The 26,450-nt window shown below is 43.7% G+C and overlaps 4 non-coding genes and 2 pseudogenes across 4 annotated transcripts; all 6 read left to right on the forward strand.

Annotated features, from left to right (window-relative positions):
• Nucleotides 1–1,512: 1,512 nt before the first annotated feature.
• On the forward strand, nucleotides 1,513–1,593 carry LOC125105834 (small nucleolar RNA SNORD115). The gene has a single exon (XR_007129084.1). It is a non-coding gene; the product is annotated as a small nucleolar RNA SNORD115 (small nucleolar RNA).
• A 1,580-nt stretch (nucleotides 1,594–3,173) lies between these two features.
• LOC125105833 (small nucleolar RNA SNORD115) lies at nucleotides 3,174–3,254 on the forward strand. Its single transcript, XR_007129083.1, has one exon. It is a non-coding gene; the product is annotated as a small nucleolar RNA SNORD115 (small nucleolar RNA).
• A 1,588-nt stretch (nucleotides 3,255–4,842) lies between these two features.
• Nucleotides 4,843–4,923, forward strand: LOC125105840 (small nucleolar RNA SNORD115). Its single transcript, XR_007129090.1, has one exon. It is a non-coding gene; the product is annotated as a small nucleolar RNA SNORD115 (small nucleolar RNA).
• A 1,579-nt stretch (nucleotides 4,924–6,502) lies between these two features.
• LOC125105842 (small nucleolar RNA SNORD115) lies at nucleotides 6,503–6,583 on the forward strand. The gene has a single exon (XR_007129092.1). It is a non-coding gene; the product is annotated as a small nucleolar RNA SNORD115 (small nucleolar RNA).
• A 5,230-nt stretch (nucleotides 6,584–11,813) lies between these two features.
• Nucleotides 11,814–11,888, forward strand: LOC125105846 (uncharacterized; annotated as a pseudogene).
• Nucleotides 11,889–14,947: 3,059 nt separating this feature from the next.
• On the forward strand, nucleotides 14,948–15,023 carry LOC125105844 (uncharacterized; annotated as a pseudogene).
• Nucleotides 15,024–26,450: the final 11,427 nt, after the last annotated feature.

Genomic DNA, 26,450 nt, shown 5'->3' on the forward strand with positions numbered 1-26,450 from the left:
AGGAGAACGAACTCTCGAGCCCCTCTGCTCTGGCCCCGGAACGTCTGCGCACCTGCGGGTGCCCCCGGGGTGTTCTGGCATTGAAGCTGGCCTGCCGACCCAATGCTCTTCCTAGGACAGCTCCCCGGGAGCCATGGCGGAGCCACCCTCGTCTCCTTGTGTCTTCAGCGGGCCTCGCTGGCACGGTTCTCGGTGCGTGGACAAGCAGGAGAGGTGAGCGGACGCGTCTGGCCTTGGAGGGAGGCCCCAGAGGCCTTGGCCTGGGATCGGGAAGCGGGTACGCCAGCAGTGCCTCTGCAGCTGGCCCTGGGCTTGGGGTGGGCGTCCCCGGTGTCCAGAGGGCGTTGAGCTTCCCGGGAGCGTGTGCCCTTGAGCCATGCCAGGTGCCGGGAAGGCGAACGTGGGGCCGGGGGGCTGGCAAGGCCTGGGAAGCGCGGGGTGACTGACCGCCATAGGCCCAGGCGGCCCCGAGGCATCCTGACCCATGCCGGCCTGTCCCGTGGGCCCGGGAACGTAGTTGACGTGAGACCCGTGGTCTCACAAGCCTCTGGGTCCTTCAGCAACGGGGAGGGGCTCGAAGCCCGGGACGTGGCTGCTTTCGGCGGGCTCAAGTGGCCTGAGCTCCTCCTGTCCCCTAGAGCAGACGCCCAAGGCGTTTGGGACCCCGGCGGGCTGCTTCCCAAGAGCGCAGGAGGATTCCTGGTGCTGGCGGGACAGCAAGGGTCCACCGGGCCTCGGGGAGGAATGTGCGAGTCCCAGGCCATAGCTCCCATGGGGTCGCAGCCTCTGGCCTGAGACTCTCAAGCAGCCAGGACCGTGTCCTGACGAAGGGGCACTGCGCGGGGAGAGTCCGCTCGCTCGCCCAGGGGGGCCGGTGGGCGGTGTGCCTTGCTGCAGTGTTGGATAGGATCCTGGCCTTCACTGCTCGGCCCTGGGGGAAGCCTGGGCCCGAGCAACCTTGGGCTTCCAGTGGAGGGGCTCCGATCCTTGGATCCCAGGTGGGACGAGGTGTGGTGGGGCGGCGACCGGGCCGCCTCTCTTGGCTCGCGTCCCCGGGAGACAGCGCGGACCCGTCGAAACCCTGTGTTCCGTGCCATGTTCAGGGGCCGTTCTGCGGGAGGCTGGGCTCCCCCAGGGGCCACGAGCTCCCTTGTTTGGGGAGGCCCAGGTAAGGGCAGCTGGGCCCCTGGGCCCTGCTCCTTCCTGGTGGACACCAGCCACGCGTGGGACAGCCATGGGCCGGGCGCCACCAGCCCGGACCTTGGGAAAGGGAACCCTCGGCCGCCTGGACGACGCCCCAGACCAGGGAGTTTTGACAGCTGGTCTCTCCATCTCTCCTCAGAACCCCATGCACAATCGAGGAGTTCGGCCGCATGAGCACGTCTGGCTCGGCCCAGCCCTGCCCACAGGTCGAACATCTCAGCAGCTCGGGGCAGGGTGCTGTGTGGCGTGCACCCCCGGTAAGCAAGTTCTGGGTGCTTTGCGAACGCACGCATCGCCACCCGCTTGCTTGGGTCAATGATGAGAACTCATATGGTCTCGAAGAGCGATGATGACCTAAAAATCATGCTCAATAGGATTACGCTGAGGCCCAGTGCAGGCGTCTGTGCCGGGATCAGCATCCCCCAGAACCTCGGGAGCCTGGAGGAGCGCTGCCGTGGGGGCCCAGAGATACCAACGATCTCTCTGGGCTCCCTGCCGCAGCCCTGGCCTCTCCGTGCACGTCAGGGGCCCCCTGGAGGTGTGGAGGCATGCCGCCCGGCCTAGCGACCCAATCCCCCTCCCAGGACAGCTCCCTGGGCGCCATGGCTTAGGAAACCTTGTCTCCTTGTGTCTTTCAGCGGGCCTCGGGCGCCAGGTTGTCAGCGCGGCGTTGCCCAAGAGAGGTGAGTGGGAGACTCTGGGCCCGGAGGGAGACGCCAGGCGCCATGGGCGTCGTCCCCGAAGCCCGAATCACGGCAGGGGCTCTGGCTCCAGCACTGAGCTCGGGGTGGGGGCCCTCGTTGTCCAAACGGCGTTGACTTGCCCTTGAACAGCCGCCCTGGAGTCATCCCAGGTGCGGGGAATGCGCTCGGGGGGCCGGGTGACTGGCAAGGCCTGGAGCCCGGGGAGATGCCGCCGCAGACCCGCGTGCCCCTGAGGCCCCCTTGCGCCTCCCGTTGTGTCCTGTGCGCCCGTGAGCAGAGTGGACGTGAGACCCTGGGCGTCAGGGGTTTCTGTCCCCCTCAGCGTGTGGTTCTTGCTCCAGCCACCCCCAGCGCCTGTTTCTTGGCGTTGGAGAGGGCAGAGCTCCGGACGCATGCACCAGACTGCCAAAGACTTTGGGAGGCTGGGAGGCTGCTGAAGTACAGCCCTCCATGGTTCCTCGGGCTCGCGAGTCAGCAAGCTTTGGCTGGCCCTGGGGAAGTATGGGAGTGCCGCAGGCCACAGCGGGCATGGTTGGAGAGCCGGTCCTGGGAGGCCCCCAGAGGAAGCGCCGCCACAGTGGGAGAGTCAGGACCCTGTTGCAGGGCGGGCAGTGGCCTCCTGCCTTGCGCTAGTGGGAGACGGTGACCCGTGACTCCCTCTTCTGCCCTGGCCGATCTGGCCGTGGGGGCCCACATTGGCTGCCAGTGCCAGCGTCCGGATGCAGAGACCACAGCTGGGCCAATCTGGGGGCGGGCGTCCTCCTGGCCATCACTTCTGGGACCGCCACCCTTTGCTCGGGGCCCCGCTGGACATCGGGGGAGCCCTCGAAAACCCTGTGTTCCCGGCCTTGTTGTGGGGCCTTCTCAGCAAGGGGAGGCTCCCACAGGGGCCCCGGTCTCCATTGTTTCCGGAGGCCCAGGAATGGGCAGCTGCTCCACTGCGCCCTACTCCTTGCTGGTGGCCGCGAGCCATGGCTGGGTCAGCCACACGCCTGGCCATCTGCGGCCACAGGCTTCGGCTATGAAAGATGGTGCCCACATGGCACGTGTCACAGAGCCGGCCGTTCTGACAGCTGGCCTCTCCCTCTCCCCTTAGAGCCCCATCCCTCAGTGAGGATCTCGCCCTGACGACCAAGTCTTGCTTCTCCCAGAACGGCCCAAAGGGCCCAGGTCTCGGGACCCCGGGGCATGGCGCTGTCCCGATCGCACCCTCGGTAAGCAGGTTCTCGGTGGCCAGGCACGTCACGCGGCGCCCCCCGCTTGCTTGGGTCAATGATGAGAACTCATATGGTCTCGAAGAGCGGTGATGACCTAAAAATCATGCTCAATAGGATTACGCTGAGGCCCAATGCAGGGCACCGTGCGGGGATCAGCATCGTCCAGGCCCTCGGGGCATGGAGTGTGCGCTGCAGCGGGGCGCTAGAGGAGAACGAACTCTCGAGCCCCTCTGCTCTGGCCCCGGAACGTCTGCGCACCTGCGGGTGCCCCCGGGGTGTTCTGGCATTGAAGCTGGCCTGCCGACCCAATGCTCTTCCTAGGACAGCTCCCCGGGAGCCATGGCGTAGCCACCCTCGTCTCCTTGTGTCTTCAGCGGGCCTCGCTGGCACGGTTCTCGGTGCGTGGACAAGCAGGAGAGGTGAGCGGACGCGTCTGGCCTTGGAGGGAGGCCCCAGAGGCCTTGGCCTGGGATCGGGAAGCGGGTACGCCAGCAGTGCCTCTGCAGCTGGCCCTGGGCTTGGGGTGGGCGTCCCCGGTGTCCAGAGGGCGTTGAGCTTCCCGGGAGCGTGTGCCCTTGAGCCATGCCAGGTGCCGGGAATGCGAACGTGGGGCCGGGGGGCTGGCAAGGCCTGGGAAGCGCGGGGTGACTGACCGCCATAGGCCCAGGCGGCCCCGAGGCATCCTGACCCATGCCGGCCTGTCCCGTGGGCCCGGGAACGTAGTTGACGTGAGACCCGTGGTCTCACAAGCCTCTGGGTCCTTCAGCAACGGGGAGGGGCTCGAAGCCCGGGACGTGGCTGCTTTCGGCGGGCTCAAGTGGCCTGAGCTCCTCCTGTCCCCTAGAGCAGACGCCCAAGGCGTTTGGGACCCCGGCGGGCTGCTTCCCAAGAGCGCAGGAGGATTCCTGGTGCTGGCGGGACAGCAAGGGTCCACCGGGCCTCGGGGAGGAATGTGCGAGTCCCAGGCCATAGCTCCCATGGGGTCGCAGCCTCTGGCCTGAGACTCTCAAGCAGCCAGGACCGTGTCCTGACGAAGGGGCACTGCGCGGGGAGAGTCCGCTCGCTCGCCCAGGGGGGCCGGTGGGCGGTGTGCCTTGCTGCAGTGTTGGATAGGATCCTGGCCTTCACTGCTCGGCCCTGGGGGAAGCCTGGGCCCGAGCAACCTTGGGCTTCCAGTGGAGGGGCTCCGATCCTTGGATCCCAGGTGGGACGAGGTGTGGTGGGGCGGCGACCGGGCCGCCTCTCTTGGCTCGCGTCCCCGGGAGACAGCGCGGACCCGTCGAAACCCTGTGTCCCGTGCCATGTTCAGGGGCCGTTCTGCGGGAGGCTGGGCTCCCCCAGGGGCCACGAGCTCCCTTGTTTGGGGAGGCCCAGGTAAGGGCAGCTGGGCCCCTGGGCCCTGCTCCTTCCTGGTGGACACCAGCCACGCGTGGGACAGCCATGGGCCGGGCGCCACCAGCCCGGACCTTGGGAAAGGGAACCCTCGGCCGCCTGGACGACGCCCCAGACCAGGGAGTTTTGACAGCTGGTCTCTCCATCTCTCCTCAGAACCCCATGCACAATCGAGGAGTTCGGCCGCATGAGCACGTCTGGCTCGGCCCAGCCCTGCCCACAGGTCGAACATCTCAGCAGCTCGGGGCAGGGTGCTGTGTGGCGTGCACCCCCGGTAAGCAAGTTCTGGGTGCTTTGCGAACGCACGCATCGCCACCCGCTTGCTTGGGTCAATGATGAGAACTCATAGGGTCTCGAAGAGCGATGATGACCTAAAAATCATGCTCAATAGGATTACGCTGAGGCCCAGTGCAGGCGTCTGTGCCGGGATCAGCATCCCCCAGAACCTCGGGAGCCTGGAGGAGCGCTGCCGTGGGGGCCCAGAGATACCAACGATCTCTCTGGGCTCCCTGCCGCAGCCCTGGCCTCTCCGTGCACGTCAGGGGCCCCCTGGAGGTGTGGAGGCATGCCGCCCGGCCTAGCGACCCAATCCCCCTCCCAGGACAGCTCCCTGGGCGCCATGGCTTAGGAAACCTTGTCTCCTTGTGTCTTTCAGCGGGCCTCGGGCGCCAGGTTGTCAGCGCGGCGTTGCCCAAGAGAGGTGAGTGGGAGACTCTGGGCCCGGAGGGAGACGCCAGGCGCCATGGGCGTCGTCCCCGAAGCCCGAATCACGGCAGGGGCTCTGGCTCCAGCACTGAGCTCGGGGTGGGGGCCCTCGTTGTCCAAACGGCGTTGACTTGCCCTTGAACAGCCGCCCTGGAGTCATCCCAGGTGCGGGGAATGCGCTCGGGGGGCCGGGTGACTGGCAAGGCCTGGAGCCCGGGGAGATGCCGCCGCAGACCCGCGTGCCCCTGAGGCCCCCTTGTGCCTCCCGTTGTGTCCTGTGCGCCCGTGAGCAGAGTGGACGTGAGACCCTGGGCGTCAGGGGTTTCTGTCCCCCTCAGCGTGTGGTTCTTGCTCCAGCCACCCCCAGCGCCTGTTTCTTGGCGTTGGAGAGGGCAGAGCTCCGGACGCATGCACCAGACTGCCAAAGACTTTGGGAGGCTGGGAGGCTGCTGAAGTACAGCCCTCCATGGTTCCTCGGGCTCGCGAGTCAGCAAGCTTTGGCTGGCCCTGGGGAAGTATGGGAGTGCCGCAGGCCACAGCGGGCATGGTTGGAGAGCCGGTCCTGGGAGGCCCCCAGAGGAAGCGCCGCCACAGTGGGAGAGTCAGGACCCTGTTGCAGGGCGGGCAGTGGCCTCCTGCCTTGCGCTAGTGGGAGACGGTGACCCGTGACTCCCTCTTCTGCCCTGGCCGATCTGGCCGTGGGGGCCCACATTGGCTGCCAGTGCCAGCGTCCGGATGCATAGACCACAGCTGGGCCAATCTGGGGGCGAGCGTCCTCCTGGCCATCACTTCTGGCACCGCCACCGTTTGCTCGGGTCCCCGCTGGACATCGGGGGAGCCCTCGAAAACCCTGTGTTCCCCTCCTTGTTCTGGGGCCTTCTCAGCAAGGTCAGTCTCCCACAGGGACCCCGGTCTCCATTGTTTCCAGAGGCCCAGGAATGGGCAGCTGCTCCACTGCGCCCTGCTCCTTGCTGGTGGCCACGAGCCAGGGCTGGGTCAGCCACATGCCTGGCCTTCTGTGGCCACGGCTTCGGCTATGAAAGGTGGTGTCCGCATGGCACGTGCCACAGAGCTGCCCATTCTGACAGCTGGCCTCTCCCTTTCCCCTTAGAGCCCCGTCCCTCAGTGAGGATCTCGCCCTGACGACCAAGTCTTGCTTCTCCCAGAACGGCCCAAAGGGCCCAGGTCTCGGGACCCCGGGGCATGGCGCTGTCCCGATCGCAGCCTCGGTAAGCAGGTTCTCGGTGGCCAGGGACGTCACACGTCACTCCCGGCTTGCTTTGGTTAATGATGAGAACTCATATGGTCTCGAAGAACGGTGATGACCTAAAAGTCATGCTCAATAGGATTACGCTGAGGCCCAATTCAGGCATCTGTGAGGGGATCAGCATCCCCTAGACCCTCTCGACCCTGGAGTGGTGCTGCAGTTGGATACTTTAAGACAAGGATATCTCAGTGCTCTCCACTCTGGCCCTGGGTGTATGTGCACCTCAGAATTCATTGAGATAGAAACTAGAGTTACAGTAGAATGCATCAATTAAACTCTATGCTTTTTGAAAGAATATGTAAGATCAATAAACCATTGCCCATATTAATACAAAAAATAAGAGAAGACCCAAATTAATAAAATTATGAATGAAAAGGGGAGATCACAGCTAACACCAAGGAAATAGAAGCAATCATCACAAATTATTATCAACAGTTTTATGTCAATAAGTTAAGCAACGTAGATGAGATGGATGCATTCCTAGAAATCTATAAATTTCCAAAATTGAACCAGGAAGAAATTGACAAACTGAATAGATTAATATGTAGTAACGAGATTGAATTTGTGATTAAAAAATCTCCCAATAAAGAAGAGCCCAGGACACGATGGATTCCCTGGGGAATCTACCAAACTTTCAAAGAAGAAATAACACCAATTCCTCCAAAGCTATTTCAGTAAATTGAAGCAGAAGGAAACCTTCCAGACTCTTTTTATTCAGCCAGCATCACCCTGATCTCCAAACCTGGCAATGACCACACCGAAAAGGAGAATTTCAGACCAATATCACGGATGAAAATTGATGTTAAGATTCTCAACATGATCCTAGCAAATAGGATCCAACAGCACATTAAAAATTTTTCCATCATGACCAGGTGGGATTCATCCCTGGGTTTCAATGATGGTTCAACATTCACAAATCAATCAATGGGATAGAACAAATCAATAAGAGAAGTAGGAAGAACCACATGGTCCTCTCAATTGATGCAGAAAAAGAATTTGACAAAATCCAGCATCCGTTCCTGATTAAAACGCTTCAAAATATAGGGATAGAGGAAACATTCCTGAACTTCATAAAATCTATCTATGAAAAACCGATAGCAATATCATCCTCAACAGTAAAAAGCTGATGACGGCCTTCCCGTTGAGATCAGGAACACGACAAGGATGCCCACTCTCACCACTCTTGTTCAACATATTATTAGAAGTCCTAGCAACAGCAATCAGACAACAAAGAGTAGTTAAAGGTTTTCAAATTGGCAATGAAGAAGTCAAACTCTCTCTCTTTGCAGATATGATACCTTAACATGGAAAACCCAAAAGACTCCACCCCCAAACTTCTAGAACTCACTCAGCAATTCATTAATGGGGCAGGATACAAAGTCAATGTACAGAAATAAGTTGCTTTCTATACACTAACAATGAAAACACTGAAAGGGAAATTAGAGAATCAATTCCATTTACTGTAGCTTGAGGAACCATAAGATGCCTGGGAATAAACCTAACCAAAGTGGTAAAGGATCTGTACTCGAGGAACTACAGAACACTCATGAAAGAAATTGAAGAAGACACAAAAATATGGAAGACCATTCCATGCTCATGGATTGGAGAAATAAACATTGTTAAAATATCTATACTGCCTAAAGCAATCTATACTTTCAATGCCATTCTGATCAAAATTCCACCAGCATTTTTCAAAGAGCTGGAGCTAAAACTTATATGGTATCAGAAGACGTCCCAAATTGCTAAGGAAATGTTGAAAAGGAAGAAACAAAACTGGAGGCATCACGTTGCCTGATTTCAAGCTTTACTACAAGCTGTGATCACCAGACAGCATTGTACTGGCACAAAAACAGACGCATAGACCAGTGGAGCAGAGTAGAGAGCCCAATTATGGACCCTCAACTCTATGGTCAAATAATGTTCGACAAAGCAGGAAAAATACACAGTGGAAAAAATCTCTTCAATAAATGGTGCTGGGGAAAATTGGCCAGCTACCTATAGAAGAATGAAACTGAACCATTCTCTTACACCATACACAAAGATATACTCGAAATGGATAAAAGACCTCAACGTGAGACAGGAATACACCAAAATCGTAGAGGAGAACATAGGCAGTAACTTCTTCAATATCAGACACAGCAACTTCTTTCAAGATATATCTCCAAAGGCAAAGGAAACGAAAGCTAAAATGAACTTTTGGGACTTCATCAAGATCAAAAGCTTCTGCACAGCAAAGGAAAGAGTCAACAAAACAGAGAGGCAACCCACGGAATGGAGAAGATTATTTGCAAATGACAGTACAGACAAAAGGCTGATATCCAGGATCTATAAAGAACTTCTCAAATTACACACACACACACACACACACACACACACACACACAAAACAGATAATCATATCAAAAAATGGGCAGAAGACATGAACATACACTTCTCCAATGAAGACATACAAATGGCTATCAGACACATGAAAAAAATGTTCGTCATCACTAGTTATCAGGGAGATTCAAATTAAAACCACATTACACCAGTTAGAATGGCCAAAATTAACAAGACAGGAAACAACATGTGTTGGAGAGGATGTGGAGAAAGGGGAACCCTCCTACACTGTTTGTGGGAACACAAGTTGGTGCAGCCATTTTGGAGAACAGTAGGGAGATTCCTTAATAAATTAAAAATAGAGCTTCCCTATGACCCTGCAATTGCATTGCTGGGTATTTACACTAAAGATACATATGTAGGGAAAAGAAGGGCCATCTGTACCCCAGTGTTCATAGGAGCAATGGCCATGGTTGCCAAACTGTGGAAAGAACCAAGATGCCCTTCAACAGACGAATGGATAAGGAAGATGTGGTCCATATACACTATGGAGTATTATGCCTCCATCAGAAAGGATGAATACCCAACTTTTGTAGCAACATGGACGGTACTGGAAGAGATTATGCTGAGTGAAATAAGTCAAGCAGGGAGAGTCAATTATCATATTGTTTCACTAATTTGTGGAGCATAACAAATAACACAGAGGACATGGGGAGATGGAGAGGAGAAGGGAGTTGAGGGGAATTGGAGGGGGAGATAAACCATGAGAGACTATGGACTCTGAAAAACAATCTGAGGGTTTTGAAGGGGCGGGGGTTGGGAGGTTGGGGGACCCTGGTGGTGGGTGTTATGGAGGGCACATATTACATGGAGCACTGGGTGTGGTGCATAAACAATGAATTCTGTTACACTGAAAAGAAATTTTAAAAATTAAAAACAAACTATAATTTAAAAAAATAAAAGTTATGCTCAGGGCTCCTGGGTGGCTCAGTTGATTAAGTCACTTTCTTTAGCTTAGATCACGATCCTGGTGTCCGGAGACTGAGTCCAGCATCAGGATCCATGCTTGGCAGGGAGTCTACCTCTCCCTCTCACTCTCTTCCTGTGTTCTCATGCTTTCTCTCAAATAAATAAATAAAATCTTAAAAAAAATAAAGTTCCTCTAAAAAGTAAATAAAAATATATAAGAGTTATGCTCAATAGAATTAGGCTAGGATTAAATGACAATTCTGGGACAGATAATAGTAACTATTTCCCTTCTAGGAGAATTTTATTTTGAACTTGAGATAATAAAATTTTATAAATGACTTGTTTGCTAAACCTTATCAATGTACCTATAAATAAACAAACACCTCTTATTCTTTAATCTTTGTTTCAGTTATCTGTAGTTTCTAATAACATGGCATATTCATATCTCATTTCTTAGCTCTTTTTATCTCATTTTTTGTTTTAAGACTTGACTCCAAGAAATATTCCATTATAAGAGATCAGTGGCTTCTTTTTTTTAATTTTAAATTTTTTAAATTTCTTTTCAGTGTACCAGAATTCAATATTTATGCACCACACCCAGTGCTCCATGCAATACATGCCCTCCATAATACCCGCCACCAGGGTCACCCACCTTCCCACCCCCCACCTCTTCAAACACATCATCTCATACAAACACTGAACTAGTGAAGATTTACACCTCAGGCAGTTTTATTAATTCAGGAAAACTGAATATCAATACTTTTTTTTTTCTTCTTGATATAATCCCCTTGGCAAAATATGTACTTTTTATATGAACTTCAGATAATTGAATGTTAAACAATTGTTTGATTTTCTGTTACCTAGTCCAAAATGCAATATTCATTTAGGTGTAAATAAATGTCTAGAAAAAAAATTTGCTCTATTATTACAGGATTCTCATGTTGCTTTTGGTCGCTGATAAACTTCCCCTAACTGCAATACTGTGCTAATAGAGGAGAATGTGAGATTCAGTAATGTGCCTTGCCTATTAATAATTTGATGACCAAATTGATGACCTATAAAACTTAAATTGGATAATTTGATGACTAAATTTTATCTTATAAGTATCATGTGACCCCATTATTTTCAGAATAACAAAAATGTATGCTGTAAATGATGACAGTTGCTCCTGACATGAACTTAGAAATTACTAAGTTCACCAATTCAGTCATCATTAACCCCATTTTGGGTTCTTCTCAGTGAGTGAATGCCCTTCTTGATGACATCTCCTTCAAAAATGTGTATTGTTTACTGATATTTCATTTAAATAATGGAACATTTTTACTCATGTTTACTCTCTCTATGGTATGATATGTAATATTACAAGGTATCCAATGTCAAGAAAACTGTATGGTTTGTCTTAATGTTGGGGAATCAATTATTAAGATCCTTAGTAAAGTATCTTTGTGATGGCATAAACCATCTCTCCACTAATAAATAGTATTATAAGCCATATATGCCCATATTTCTGATTTTGAACTCCTGTCCTACTTCTATCTTCCTAGATAAAAACTATTGAGGAAGAGCATTATTTGGCATGTTAAACTGAGACAAGTGCTATCATCCAAGTATAGTATAGTGAATCTAAATGGTCTCCTATCTCTTTTATTTCTTTTCAGTGTTCCAGAATTCATTGTTTATGCACACAGTCAGTGTTCCATGCAATACGTGCCCTCCATAATACCCACCACCAGGTTCACCCAACCCCCACCTCCTTCCCCTCCAGATCCCTCAGTTTTTTTTTCTGAGTCCACCGTCTCTCATGGTTCATCTCCCCCTCCAATTTCCCCCAACTCCCTTCTCCTCTCCATCCCCCACGTCCTCCATGTTATTCCTTATGTTTCACAAATAAGCGAAACCATATGATAATTGACTATCTCTGCTTGACTTATTTCACTCAGCATAATCTCTTCCAGTCCTGTCCATGTTGATATAAAAATCTCCTATCCCTTTTGAACCACCGTTTAAGGATGCTGTTCTGGTGTTTACAAGACAAAGTGGATGTATATGTGAACAGTGTCTTGAGGAGATGTGGTGATGTAAAAATTATGCTTAGTAGTATTATGCAAGGCCCAAAGAAAGTGACAATTCTTGAAATAAGGCGTAAGCAGCAATTAAATTTTTCTGGGGTATTCTATTTGGGGATTTGTAGAAAAAAACCCTTCTGGGGAATCTTATCTATCTTTATCTGTTTCTACGAGAAGATTTTGAAACGATTTTTGTATCCTGATTTTAGTGTCTTTATTCTTAATATTTGTTCATTGTTAGAGTTGATATCTTTGTTTATTTTTTTCCTCAACATGGACTTCAGAATATCCAACCAGCAAGAGATGTGTCAATCTATGGAAAAGACGTAAGTTCTACTTTTGGTGATTAAAAATTTCAAATAGTTTATTTGACTAGTGAATTCTGTCCTTTAAAATAATTAAATACACTCCTTCATGAAAAAAGAGTATGTAATACCTATTCTTTCCAATGAGTGACTGACTTGCTAAATGCGTTCCTCATTAAGGACCTACTTTTAAATCCTAAACATGTTTTAGAGATGTAAAGTTTTGTAATTATTATAATCATCTCTTTAGTAAAATATTCATTTGCTATAAATGCACAAATAAATGACTTACTTATATTATTCTATTTTTTAATTTAAACTTGATTTTACTTTTTCAGTGTTCCAAGATTCATTGTTTATACATCACATTATTCTATTTTTTGGTTGCTATGGTGTTACGACATCTGTGGATCATTCAGATACTAATCATAGCTGAAAGATTGTTGGCAATTATGGGAAATAGCTTGTGATTCATGTGCAGGTTACCTTTGATTTGTGAAATTGAATACAGTTGCAGGTGGCCTGAAATCTTGTATCCATATTCTAAGTTTCATGTGGTTTTATTACATTTATTATAAAAGAATGTATATGCTATGTATGATGCCAGTTGTTACTGATATGGATCCCTGTATATTTAATGAAGGGATGGTAACAAGAAGCTTTTGTTTTTTCCAGGTAATAATTTCTTCTCCGATTTTCAATATAAACCTATATTCTTGGTTCTTTTTTAAAATTTTATTATGTTTTATTAGTCACCATACAGTATATCATTAGTTTTTAATGTAGTCTTCCATGATTAATTGTTTGCTTATAGTCAGACAATTGCTTATAGTCAAACAATCTCCAAAACACCCAGTGCTGCATGCAATATGTGCCCTCCTTAATCCCTATCACCGAGCTAACCCATCCCCCCACCCCTCTGAAACCCTCAGATTGCTTCCCAGAGTCCATGGTCTCTCATGGTTCATCTCCCTCTCTGATACATCCCCCCTCTTTTCCCCCTTCCTTCCCCTAATGTCCTCTATACTATTTCTTATGTACCACATATAAGTGAAACCATATGATAACTGACTTTCTCTGCTTGACTTATTTCACTTAGCATAATCTCCTCCAGTCCCATCCAAGCTGATGCAAAAGTTGGGTATTCATCCTTTCTGATGCCTGAGTAATTTTCCATTGTGTATATGGATCACATCTTCTTTATCCATTCGTCTGTTGAAGGGCATTTGGTTTTCACGTTTTGGCTATTGTGGACATCGCTGTTATGAACATTGGTGTACATATGGCCCTTCTTTTCACTACATCTGTATCTTCGGGGTAAATATCCAGTAGTGCAACTGAAGGGTCATAGAGTATCTCTATTTTTAATTTTTTGAGGAACCTCCACATGTTTTCCAAAGTGGCTGCACCAAATTGCATTCCCACCGACAGTCTAAGAGGGTTCCCCTTTTTCCACATCCTCTCCAACATTTGTTGTTTCTTGGCTTGTCAATTTTTGCCATTCTAACGGGGGTAATGTCATATCTTATGTGATTTTCCCTGATAGTTTGAATTTCCCCGATGGTTAACGACGTTGAACATTTTTTCATGTGTCTGTTAGCCATTTGTGTCTTCTTTGGAGAAGTGTCTGTTCACGTCTTCTGCCCATTTTTGAACTTGATTATTTGTTTTTTTGGGTGTTGCATTTGAGAAGATATTTATAGATCTTGGACACCAGCCTTTTATTTGTAGTGTCATTTGCAAATATCTTCTCCCATTCCGTGGCTTGACTCTTTGTTTTGTTGACTGTTTCCTTTGCTGTGCAGAAGCTTTTTTTTTTTTTTTTCAGTGTTCCAAGATTCATTATTTATGCACCACAACCAGTGCTCCATGCAATATGTGCCCTTAATACTTACCACCAGGCTCACCTAAGCCCCCACCCTCCCTCCTCTCCAAAACCCTCAGTTTCTTTCTCAGAGTCCATAGTCTGTCATGGTTCATCTTCCCCTCTGATTTCCCCCAATTCACTTTTCCCTTCCTTCTCCTAATGTTCTCCATGTTATTCCTTATGCTCCCCAAGTAAGTGAAATGCTTTTTATCTTGATGTGAGACCAGAATCCATCAAAATCTTAGAGGAGAACATAAGCAGTAACCTCTTCAACATCGTCCACAAAACTTCTTTCAAGACACATCTCCAAAGGCAGGGTTAAACAAAAGTGAAAATGAACTTTTGGGACATCAAGATATGTTCTTAGTTCTTAACATATGTGGCTAATTATTGGTCCACAGTTTAAGTAATGGATCATATTTCGTGTAGCAAATATATCAATCATATAGAAGGAACAAGCAGATGGTGCCTGGGTGGTTCAGTCAGTTAAGCATCTGCCTTCAGTTCAGGTCAAGATCTCAGGGTCCTAGGATCAAGCCCCATATCAGGCTCCTCACTCAGCGGGGATATTACTTTTCCCTCCCCCTCTGCACCTCTCCCCACCCTCATGCTCTCTCTCCTTCTATCTCTCATGCATTCACTCTCTCAGACAAATAAATAACATCTTAAAGAAAAAGAAAGACCAAGCAGGAACCATACACACATAAAATATGTAATCCTTCTTTTTTACTGTAGTTCCACTTTTATCCTCTTAGAGAAATACTACTAACAGAGAACATTATTTGCCCTGTCATCCATAGGGTGATTTATACCATCCAAGTGTCCAGAAACTTAATATGACAGCATTTAATCCACTTTAACACTAGTGCTTAGGGAAGCTACCTCTGGTAATCATATTAGTCTAATGTATGCATGCATACAAATGTGAGGGCTTGAGTCAATAATAAGTTAATGTCTTGTACAGAAGTGAAAACACAAAAATCAACCTCAGTTGGATTATGCTGAAGCTCAGTGAAGATGACAATCATGTGGCAAGAAGTTTGGATTCCTTAGTTCCCTTTGACTAGAATGTAATTTGGGGTCTCAATGAAATCTCTGTGTGAAGTTTCTTTTGCACATTTCTATCTACACACTGATAAGAAAACAATAAGTTTTCATTCTTTATGTGATATATATTTATATAAATATAAATATATTAAATATATTTACATATATTTATTTATTTAAACATATATTTATTTATTATACAAATATATATTAAAATGTATTTATATATAAAATATAAATATATATGTAATTTCCTCTTTTTTTGACTTTTGATACTGAGACATTGGTTGTTCTTTCTTGAGTTTTTTTTTCAGTAAATCCTTCTGGCACTATCTTATTTATTATGAGACAGTGGCTGCCATTACTAACTGAAAAGTCCAAAGAGACTATTAAAATAGTGAAGACTCACTTCTATAACAATTAGATTTACTCATTTAAGAAACATGAACAACATTAGAGATCATTTTTCTCAATGATATATTAACATATCTGATGCTATACTGATTTAAAAATCTTTACCTTGTACCTGAAATTGAGTTAATTGAATGCTGAAAATGTTATGATACATTGGAATTATATTCAGCACACTATATTCAGTAGAGTTTAAATACACAAATAAACCAACCATTTTTTCTATAATATTAATACAGTATTTAACAATGCTGGATTATTCTTTTATCCCTGATTAATTTCTTATAACTGAAAGACTCTCATAATTAGGGTAAGAATGTAACTTTCAGTAATATACTTGCCCAGGTTGAAATTGGATAAAATGATGAATAACTTTGCACTTGATTTTCACATTGGGCATTTTTGTAAGTCCTGCTGGCAAGAGATGCACCAAACCATTGTTTATGGATAACTGGTTGCCTTTGCTGAAAGATAAATTCCAAATAAATCATTAGAAGATTGAAAATTCACTTTTAAGACAAGTAGGTTTACTCATTTAAACAAGGTTTGCATAATCTTGTTTTTTCTCTCAGTATGTGGTTTACCTGCTTGCTGTGACCCTCTTGAAAAAATTCATATTTTTAATCTCAACTTGATGTGATTGAAACTTTATAAATTTTGTGATTCATTGGTTCCATAATCAATGTGCAAATCCATTTCGTTCTGAATACATAAGAAGGCCATTTCCCCCTATTATCTAATTAAGAAACTGTAATGGTGTAAGGATGTGCTTAGCCATTGATGAACTCATTATAACAGAAAGAGTCCACCAATTAGGGTGAGAATGTAAGATTCAGTAATATGCCTATCACATGAAACTTGAAATGGAATAAGTTATGAGCAACCTGAGACTTGCTTTTCACCTACAGAGTGCATGTGGTTCCGTTTTTATCAAAATAATGAAAGAAGATGCTGTGAATAATGTTTGTTTTACTAATAAGGCCTTCAAGTAGACTGGGTTTATGAACCAAATCAATATGAATTTCATAATAGGTTCCTTTTAATGGTGCCTGGTGGACTTATTTGATGAAATGCTTATGATAAAAACGTAATTTCTTTTTACAAACTAGATTGATATAATGTTGAGAAGTTTTGTGATTTATTCATAAGGTCTTTACAGTGTGATATTCTCTTTGTCCAAATACAGGAAAAGGCATATTTATCCTTATTATATTATGTTCAAGTTGCTATGATTTTGTGATATTTTGTGTTACTTATGACAAGTTATAACATAAAGAAAATAGGGTTGTAACAACCACCTTGAAATTTAGGTATATATATATATATATATATATATATATATATATATATATATTGCCTTTAATTTGTGACATTGAAAACAATTATGAGTTGTCCAATATCTGATATCCATATCCTGAATTTCATGTGGTTCATTTGTATACACTTAAGGTTGATACAGGTTGTTATTGATATGGCTTCCTGGATATGTAGAAAAGAGGTAACTAGTAGTAAGATCTTGTTTCTGCATGGAACCACCTGAGAAGTTCTCCAAAATATAAAACCTGCATGTTTGCCTTTATGGTATTTGATGAATCAGTGGTCCAGGACTCATGTAATGGGTCCTTTTTGACAACTCTTGTCTCTCCATTAAGGTATAATATGCACCGATCATATAAAATGAGAGATTTAATTCTCATTTTTAACTACAGTCTTATCTCTGTTGTGTTAGATAAAAACTACTGAATAAATACTCTTCTAGCCTGCTGCCTCTAGGGAAACTCGACAGCACCCAAGTTTCCCACATTGAATATGCTTTAACTTCAATCTGCTCTAATATTACAGTTTAAGGTTGTGATCCTTGATAAGCCTTTCAATTCCAAGGGCTATATTCATGGGGAATGCTATGAGTTGGGTCAATTATATGATTTCATATTACTTAGAGAAGACAAAACAGACTAAAAACCATGATTATTAAAAATCATGGAGCCTGAGAGATAACAATCATTTTTGCTAAGATTGTGCTTTCTTTATGTTTGTTCTGAGAGAACTTTATTTGGGGTTTCAGACTATTAAATCCTTGTGAGAAGTTTATTTTGGTAATCTATATCTATTCTCATCTAAGAGAAAATTACTTTTAGAATAGTTTGTCTAATTTTAGTGTTCTATAAATCTTAATTCTGTTGCTTTGAGGCTGATACTTTAGTTATTGTTCTTCAAGTTTCATTTTGGAATGCTGAAAATCAATGAGATGCATCACCCCATGAAATAAATGTATCTGCCTTTGGTGACTGAGAAATTCCAAGTATGATAAGTATCTGACCAGTGAACGTGGCTTTTAAGATAATTGGGTTTTTTTTTGGGGGGGGGAACAAAAAAAGAAGAAGCAAAAAGATAGAGGCACATGGGTGACTCAGTTGGTTGAACATTTGACTCTTGACTTTAGCTCAGGTCATGATCTCAGGGTTGTGATTGAACCTGGTGTCAGGATCCAGGTTAAGCAGGGAGTCTGCTTGGGATTCTCTCCCTCTCCCTCTTCTTTGTCCCCCACTCACTCTCACTCTCTCAAATAAATACATACATCTTTTAAAAAGATGATAGCTTTCATTCATTCTGGCACATCAATATCATTGGCGTTCTCTTCAATTAGTGATTGACTTGCCTCATGGGATCCTTGGAACAATATATTCACTCTACCAGAACTTGACTTGATTTGATATTATGTTTTGTGGTTCATGGGTATCACCCTGATGGTATGGTATTTATTGAAGTCTAAATGTAGTAGTCAAAAAATTCATGTTTGTTAAGTTGTTTAAAAGTTATGATATTATGTATTATTGAAGACCTACTCATAACCAAATTACAGAAACAATTGTGGCCAAAGGTTTGAGATTTGTGTATACGTTTCACCCATGATACAAGAAATTTAAATAAATGAATGTGCAGTCTTATATTTGATTCCCAGTTAAAGAGTTTATGTATTCAAATTATGCTCATTTCAAAGTAATGGCTATGCTCTGGAAGAAGCCAGTCCTTTCTGATATGGCTTGCTGAATATATAACCAAGGGATAATCAATGAGGTTTTCATTTCTGTATAAAACATCTCAACATGTTCTTCAAGGAGAAAAAAACATATATTTTACCATTATTGTGTTTATTGAGTAAGTTATCTACAGCCTAATTAATGGTGCGTCTTGTATTAACTACGTCTTTCTTGTAGAAATAAAAGAATGGCATGCATACACTATATACACATGAGAGGTATTTTTTTTAATCCTTAAGTACTGTCTTACTTCTATCTCCTTAGGTAAAGAGTACGGAAGAAGAGGACTTTTGACCTGTTGCCCTTGACTCACTTTTTCAACCCAGGCATCCTGAACCGAATGTGGCTGACTACAGTCCACTTCTGCTCTAGGACTGAAGATTTCAACTACTGGTAAGAGTTCTCAGGAACAAGGAGATGTATATTTGTGGGAAGCCATATCTTGGCTATAACTTGGGATAAAACCTAATCTTCAGTAGATTCTTAAGATCTTATCTTAAGTGGCAGACATTTTCCAAAAATTTAGGCCTGATTTCTGAATTCTCTGCCATTACTGGAGCTAATGTTTTGGTGGTTTTAATTTTTTTCATTATGCATTTCTGTGTGCCTGGTTTATAGGAGATATACTAGTCTAAGATTTATGTGGGTGACTGCTTGTGGTGGCCGCAAATTTCTAAATAGACCACTGGACTAACAAAAACAAGATTTGAAGACAGGTTTATTATATCAAGAAACATGGACATCATAATGGGTTTTCTTCTCTTTAATGTGGCCTACATCACAAAATCCTTATGAGAATATTTTTAATATTTTTTCTGAATTTGCTTAAAATTTAAACTTGAGAGGTTTGTGATTTTCTTATGACATATTTATTATACCTTAAAATCGTGTGTAGATAAATTCATTCCTGTTACATTTCAGGATGTTATAGTGTTGTAATACATTTTGATCATTAATAAGCTACTTATGACTAAAAGATCCAGGCATTTGTGGCCTCAAGCTTGAGATTCTGATATATGCTTTGCCTATGATTTGTGATCTTGAATAAATCACATGCAGTCTGATATCTGTTTCAATTTAAATCTGATATTTACATTAATCCACTTCTTTCTTTATAAAGGATAGTCCTTTATAAAGGAGACAAACTTTGATTGATCACTATTGTTTTTTTTCTTCTTTTTTATTTTTTCAGTGTTCCAGAATTAATTGTTTATGCACCATACCCAGTGCTCCATGCAATATGTGCCCTCCCTAACACCCACCACCAGGCTCACCCAACCTCCCACCCCCCCCATCCAAACCCTCAGTTTGTTTCTCAGAGTCTATAGTCTCTCATGGTTCATCTCCCCCTCCAATTTCCCCCAACTCCCCTCTCCTTTCCATCTCCCCATGTCCTCTGTGTTATTCCTTATGCTCCACAAATAAGCAAAACCATATGATAATTGACTCTCTCTGCTTGACTTTTTTCACTCAGCATAATCTCTTCCAGTCCCGTCCATGTTGATACAAAAGTTGGGTATTCATCCTTTCTGATGGAGGCATAATACTTCATATTATATATGGACCATATCTTCTTTATCCATTCACCCATTGAAGGGCATCTTGGTTCTTTCCACAGTTTGGCGACTGTGGCCATTGCTGCTATGAATAATGGGGGACAGATGGCCCTTCTTTTCACTACATCTGTATCTTTGGGATAAATACCCAGTGGTGCAATTGCAGGGCCATAGGGGAGCTCTATGTTTTTCTTTTTCAGGGTTGTTCTGGCTATTTGGGATCTTTTGTGGTTCAACACAAATGTTAGGATTGTTCTAGATCTGTGAAAAAAACTGGTGGTATTTTGATAGGGATTGCTTTAAATGTGTGGATTGCTTTGGGTAGTATAGACATTTTAGCAATGTTTGTTCTTCCAATCCATGTGCGTGGAATGAATTTCCATTTCTTTGCATTCTCTCCAATTCCTTTCATAAGTGTTATATAGTTTTCAGAGTACAGATCTTTTACCTCTTTAGTTATGTTTATTCCTAGGTATCGTTTTGTGTGTAATTGAAAATTGGATCAATTCCTTGATTTTTATCACTGCTGCTTTATAATTGTTGTATACAAATGTAATATATTTCTGTATGTTTATTTTATACCCTGCCACTTTGCTTAATGCATGTATTAGTTCTAGCCATTTTTTGGTGGAGTCTTTTGGATTTTCTACATGAAGTATCATATCATGTACAAATAGTGAAAGATTGACTTCATCTTTGCCAATTTGGATGCCTTTTATTTCTTACTTGTTTGTTTGTTTTAATTTTTATTGTGTTATGTTAGTCACCATAAAATACATCATTAGTTTTTGATGCAGTGTTTCTTTTTGTTGTCTGATTGCTGAGGCTAAAACTTACAGGACTATGTTAAATAATAATGGGAATGAACATCCTGGTCTTGTTCCTGATCATGGGAGGATACATATATCCCAATTGATGATGGTATTAGCTGTAGTTCTTTCATGTATGAACTTTATAATGTTAAGCTATGTTCTATCTATACCTACTTTGTTGGGGGCTTTTACAAGAATAGGTGCTGTATTTTCTCAAATGTTTTTTCTGCATCTATTGAGAGAATCATATAGCTTTGTCCTTTCTTCTATTAAGGTAGTGCATATGTTGATTGATTTGCAATATTGAAACAATCCTGCAGCACATGAATAAATCCCACTTGATCGTGGTGAATAATTCTTTTAATATAATGCTGAATTAGATTTCCTAGTATTTTATTGAGAATTTTTACATTCATGTTCATCAGGGATATTGGCCTGTAATTCCCTTTTTTTTCTGTAATTCTCTTTTTTAGTGGGGTCTATGTCTGGTTTTGGGTTCAAGGTAAAGCTATCTTTATAGAATGAATTTGGAAGTTTTCCTTCCATTTCTAATTTTTGGAAAAGTTTCAGAAGAATAGGTATAAACTTTTCTTTAAATATCTGGTAGAATTCCCCCTGGGATGCCATCTGGCCTTGGATTTTTGTTTGTTCAGAGATTTTTGATTACTGATTCAATTTCTTTGCTGGTTATTAGTCTGTTCAAATTTTCTATTTCTTCCTGTTTCAGTTTTTGTAATTTATATTTTCTTGGAATTTATCCATTTCTTCCAGATTGCCCAGCTTTTTGGTATATAATTTTTTATAGTATTCTCTTACATTTGTATTTCTCTGGTATTAGTTGTGATCTTTCCTCTTTCACTCATGATTTTATTTATTTGGGTCCTCTTTTCTTTTTGATAAGTCTGGCTAGGTGTTTATCAATTTTATTCACTCTTTCAAAGAACCAGCTCTTTTTTTTTTTAAGATTTATTTATTTATTTATTTATTTATTTATTTGACAGACAGAAGTCACAAGTAGGCAGAGAGGCAGGCAGAGAGAGAGGTGGAGGCAGGCTCCCTGCAGAGCAGAGAGCCTGATGCGGGGCTCGATCCCAGGACCCTGGGACCATGACCCGAGCCGAAGGCAGAGGCTTAACCCACTGAGCCACCCAGGCGCCCCAAACCAGCTCTTTTTTATTTTATTTTATGATGTTATGTTAGTCACCATACAGTACATTGTTAGTTCTTTTTTTAGCTTACTTTTTAAAATTTTTTTTATTTTTTAAATTTCTTTTCAGTGTACCAGAATTCATTGTTTATGCACCACACCCAGTGCTCCATGCAATGTGTGCTCTCCATAATACCCACCACCAGGCTCACACAACTTCCCACCCCCTACCCCTTCAAAACCCTCAGAGTGTTCCATGATTCATTGTCTGCATATAACACCCAGTGCTCCATGCAATACATCTCCTCCTTAATACCCATCACTGGGTTAACCCTTCCCCCCACAGCCCTCTACTCTAATTTGACAAAGAATGAGCCTTTAGTTCATTGATCTGTTCTACTGGGGTTTTTTTGTTTGTTTCTCTATAATGTTTATTTCTTTTTTTAAATTAACATATAATGTATTATTTGCTTCAGGGGTACAGGTCTGTGAATCATCAGTCTTACACAATTCACAATACTCACCATAGCATATACCCTCTCCAATGTTCATAACCCACCCTATCATCCCCCAGCAATCCTCAATTTGTTTCCTAAAATTAAGAATCTGTTATGATTTGTCTCCCTCCTGATCTGCTCTAATCTATTATTTCCCTTCTTCTGCTGGATTTAGGCTTTAGTTGCTGTTCCTTTTCTAGTTCCTTTAGGTGTAAGGTTAGGTCTTCAGGTAGGCCTGTATTGCAGTACACTTCCCTCTTAAGACTGCCTTTGCTGTATTCCAAAGGCTTTAGACTATTGTGTTTCTATTTCCATTTGCTTCCATACATTTGTTTCTTCTCTAATTTCCTGGTTAATCTATTCATTCCTTAGTAGGATGTTCTTTAATCTCCATGTATTTGAGGTCTTTTCTAATTTTTTCTTGTGGTTGACTTCAAGTTTATAGCATTGTGGTCTGAAAATATGCATGATATGTTCTTGATATTTTGTACTTATTGAGGGTTAACTCCTGACCCAGTATGTGAATATATTCTGGAGAATTTTCCATGTGCACTCAAAAAGAATGTATATTTTGCTGCTTTAGGATGAAATGTTCTGAATATATCTGTTAGTCCACCTGGTCCAGTGTTTCATTAAAAGTCACTGTTTCCTTGTTGATTTTCTGTTTAGATGATCTATTCATTGCTGCAAGTGAGGTGTTAAAGTCCCCAACTATTGTTGGATTATTATCAATGAGTTTCTTTGTGTTTTTCATTAATTGATTCATATATTTGGCTTCTCCCAAGTTGGCAGCATACATATTTACAATTGTTAGATATTCTTGATGGATAGAGCCCTTAATTATGATATAACGCCCTTCTTCATCTCCTGTTACAGCCTTTGGTTTAAAATCTAGTCTGATACAAGTATGGTTACTCCAGGTTTCTTTTGATGTCCATTAGCATGATGGTTCTCCATCCTCTCACTTTCAATCTTCAGGTATCTTTAGGTCTAAAATAAGCCCCTTGCAGGCATCGTATAAATGGATCCTTTTTTATCCATTCTGATACTCTATGTCTCTTAATTGGAGGATTTAGTCCATTTACATTCAGAGAAATTGTTGATAGATACGAATTAAGTTCCATTGTATTACCTATAAAGTAGGTGTTTCTGGTGATGTTCTCTGTTCTTTTCTAGTCTGTCGCTTTTGTCGTTTTTTTTCTCCACTCACTTAAAATTACTTTCAGGGCTGGTTAATGGTCATGAACTCCTTTAGTTTTTCTTTGTCTGGGAATCTCTTTCTTTCTATTCTTAATGACAGCCTTTCCAGATAAAGAATTTTTGACTGCATATTTTTCCATTCAAGACGTTGAACATATTCTGCTACTGTTTTCACTGGATCATTTCTGTGGACAGATCTTCTGCAAACCTGATTGGTCTTCCCTTCTAAGTTAAGTACTTTTAATCCCTTGCTACTTTCAGGAATCTTTTCTTGTCAGTGTTTTGTTAATTTGACTATGATACACAGTTGTCAGCTTTTGTTGAATTTAATGGGAGCTCTTTTCTTGGGTTTTGATGTCTATGTCCTTCCCCATATTAGACATTTTCAGGCATTATTACTTCAAATAAAACTTTTACCCCCTTTTCTCTCTTCTTCTAGGACTCCCATAATATGACTTTTATGTTTTATGGAGTCAGTGAGTTTCCTAAGTCTATTTGTGTGTTGGATGATTTTTTTTTCTTTTTTCTTCTATTCATTGTTTTTTATTAATTTGTCTTTACAGCACTATCTGTTTGTCTGCTTTTCCCAGCATGCTATTCACTTCATTAAGAATATTTCTAACCTTACTTATTGCATTTTTCTTTTTTTTTAACTCTTTGATTTCTGTTATAATGGCCTCCTGTTATCTTCTATTCTTTTCTCAAGTCCAGTGAATATCCTTATGATTACTGTTTTAAATTCTCCATCAGGCATGTTACTCATAGATCTTTTGCTTAGATCTCTGGCCATGACCTTATCTTGTACTTACAGTTGGGATAACTTCTTCCACCTCCACATTTTGTCTAAATCTCTGCCTTCTTCTCTATGTTAGAAAAGCCAGTTATGACTACTGCTCCTGAAAGTAATGGCCTTACAAAGAAGAGTCATGTAGTGCCCAGAACCTGGCATTTCAGGGAGTGTTTCTGGTGTGTGTTGTATGTGCTCTGATATTGCATTTTGGCTGTCAGGCCAGTCACCTGCAGAAGCTTTCCTTGTCTGCTATGGCCAGTGTTTGGTCCTTGACCCAAATGCAGCAAGTTAACCAGGTGTGCCCTGGTCTACTTATGAAATGAGACCTGTCACCACCTCCACAAGATTGAGGCCCTACAGAACTTTTTGGTGATGTGATGTGGACAGGGGTTGGTGCAGGTCTTTTGCAGGATGGTCCCACTACACTGGGCGTGGTGCATGTGGGACTGAGAAGGGCAGTCCCACCAGAGTGCAGGCTGGTTGAATATAGTGCATGCAAGTTACATAGCCAGTGTCAGTGCTGCACTGATTCCCACAGATGGCTCTGTGTTTATGCTGAGGGGCTGATGAGGGAAATGTCTCTGGGCAGTTCCTTTGTTTCCAGAGAGGTATCTCTATGAATAATCCTGCTCAACATATGCTCCAAGAAGAGCAAATAATCTCCATACTCTTTGCCCCAGATTTTCTTTGTATTTCTGTTTCCATACTGTCTGTCCCTGCATTTTTGCCTGCCTTCTCTTCAGGAGCAGCATAGTGTCCTTGGGGCTCTAGCCCTGCCAAGTCCACTGACTTTTTAAACTCTAATATTAAAGCTCCACTTGTTGCAAGAACTCACAAAATTCAATCCTTATTTTTCAACCCAGTGGCTTTGGGGAAATGTTCTCTTTGTGCTTTCCCCTGTGTAATCCAGTGTCTCTTGCTATTCTCTGTGACAATGACTTCTTCCACTCTGCAGCATCTGCAATCCACTTCTCCCCTAAACCATGTCTCCATACTTCCTACTTTCTTCAATGTGTCCTCTTCTATCCCTTTAGTTGTGGAGTTTGTTCTGTCACCCTTCAGGTCTATATCTGGGGTATTTAAGAGATTGATATCTAGTTGTATTCATGGGACAAGATGAGACTAGGGTTCTCCTACACTACCACCATCTTCCTTTACCCAACAATTTTGAATTTTTTGTCAGGCAGTTCATAAACCTACATTTCTTTGGGGTTAATTTACTGAAGTTTGATTAGTTTCCTTTGGTGGTTTGATGTTTTGCTGATTCTTGATTCATGATTTATGTAGACTAGTACTGATGTCTGTAGATTTGAAGGAAAAAACACCCCTTCCTTCCTTTATATACAGTTTTTAGTAAGTAAAGAGTCTTCTTCTAACTACGCAGGCTAATGGAACTATTTCTGGGATCACGGTTGAACAGGGCTTGAGTTTTGTCATGTGGCCACTGCCGTATCTACAGTGGAGTTCATGATTAGCAGGCCTATTACTGAGGGGTCAAGCAAGCAAGGTTCCTGTGGGATCAACAGGTCAGTGGGACTGCCTCTGGGATCATAGTCAAAAGGGGCTGGGGCCAAGTCACAGAGTTTTTTCTGGGTCCACAATCAATTTATTGTGTCATATAATTTATTTATATTGTGTAATATAATTTATTGATTATATCACCTATAATCAGGGCCTTGGACAGTATGTTTATTGTTGATTCCCTGTGTGGGTAGAACTGCCCAAGACCATTATAAAATAGGGCTGGAACTAAGTCTCAGGACCACTTCAGTGTCCATAGACAAGACTGATATCAGTGGAACTATTACTAAGAATCCTGAAATGCATCACAGGGCTCCTGGGCAGGCAAGGGAGGCAGGGGTGTCTCTAGGCCATAGTATAGCAAAACAGGAGCCAGGTCTTAGGGATATGTCAAGATCTACAATTGAGACTAAAG

The sequence above is a fragment of the Lutra lutra genome, chromosome 7, assembly GCF_902655055.1.
Source record: "Lutra lutra chromosome 7, mLutLut1.2, whole genome shotgun sequence".
Lineage (NCBI taxonomy): Eukaryota > Metazoa > Chordata > Mammalia > Carnivora > Mustelidae > Lutra > Lutra lutra.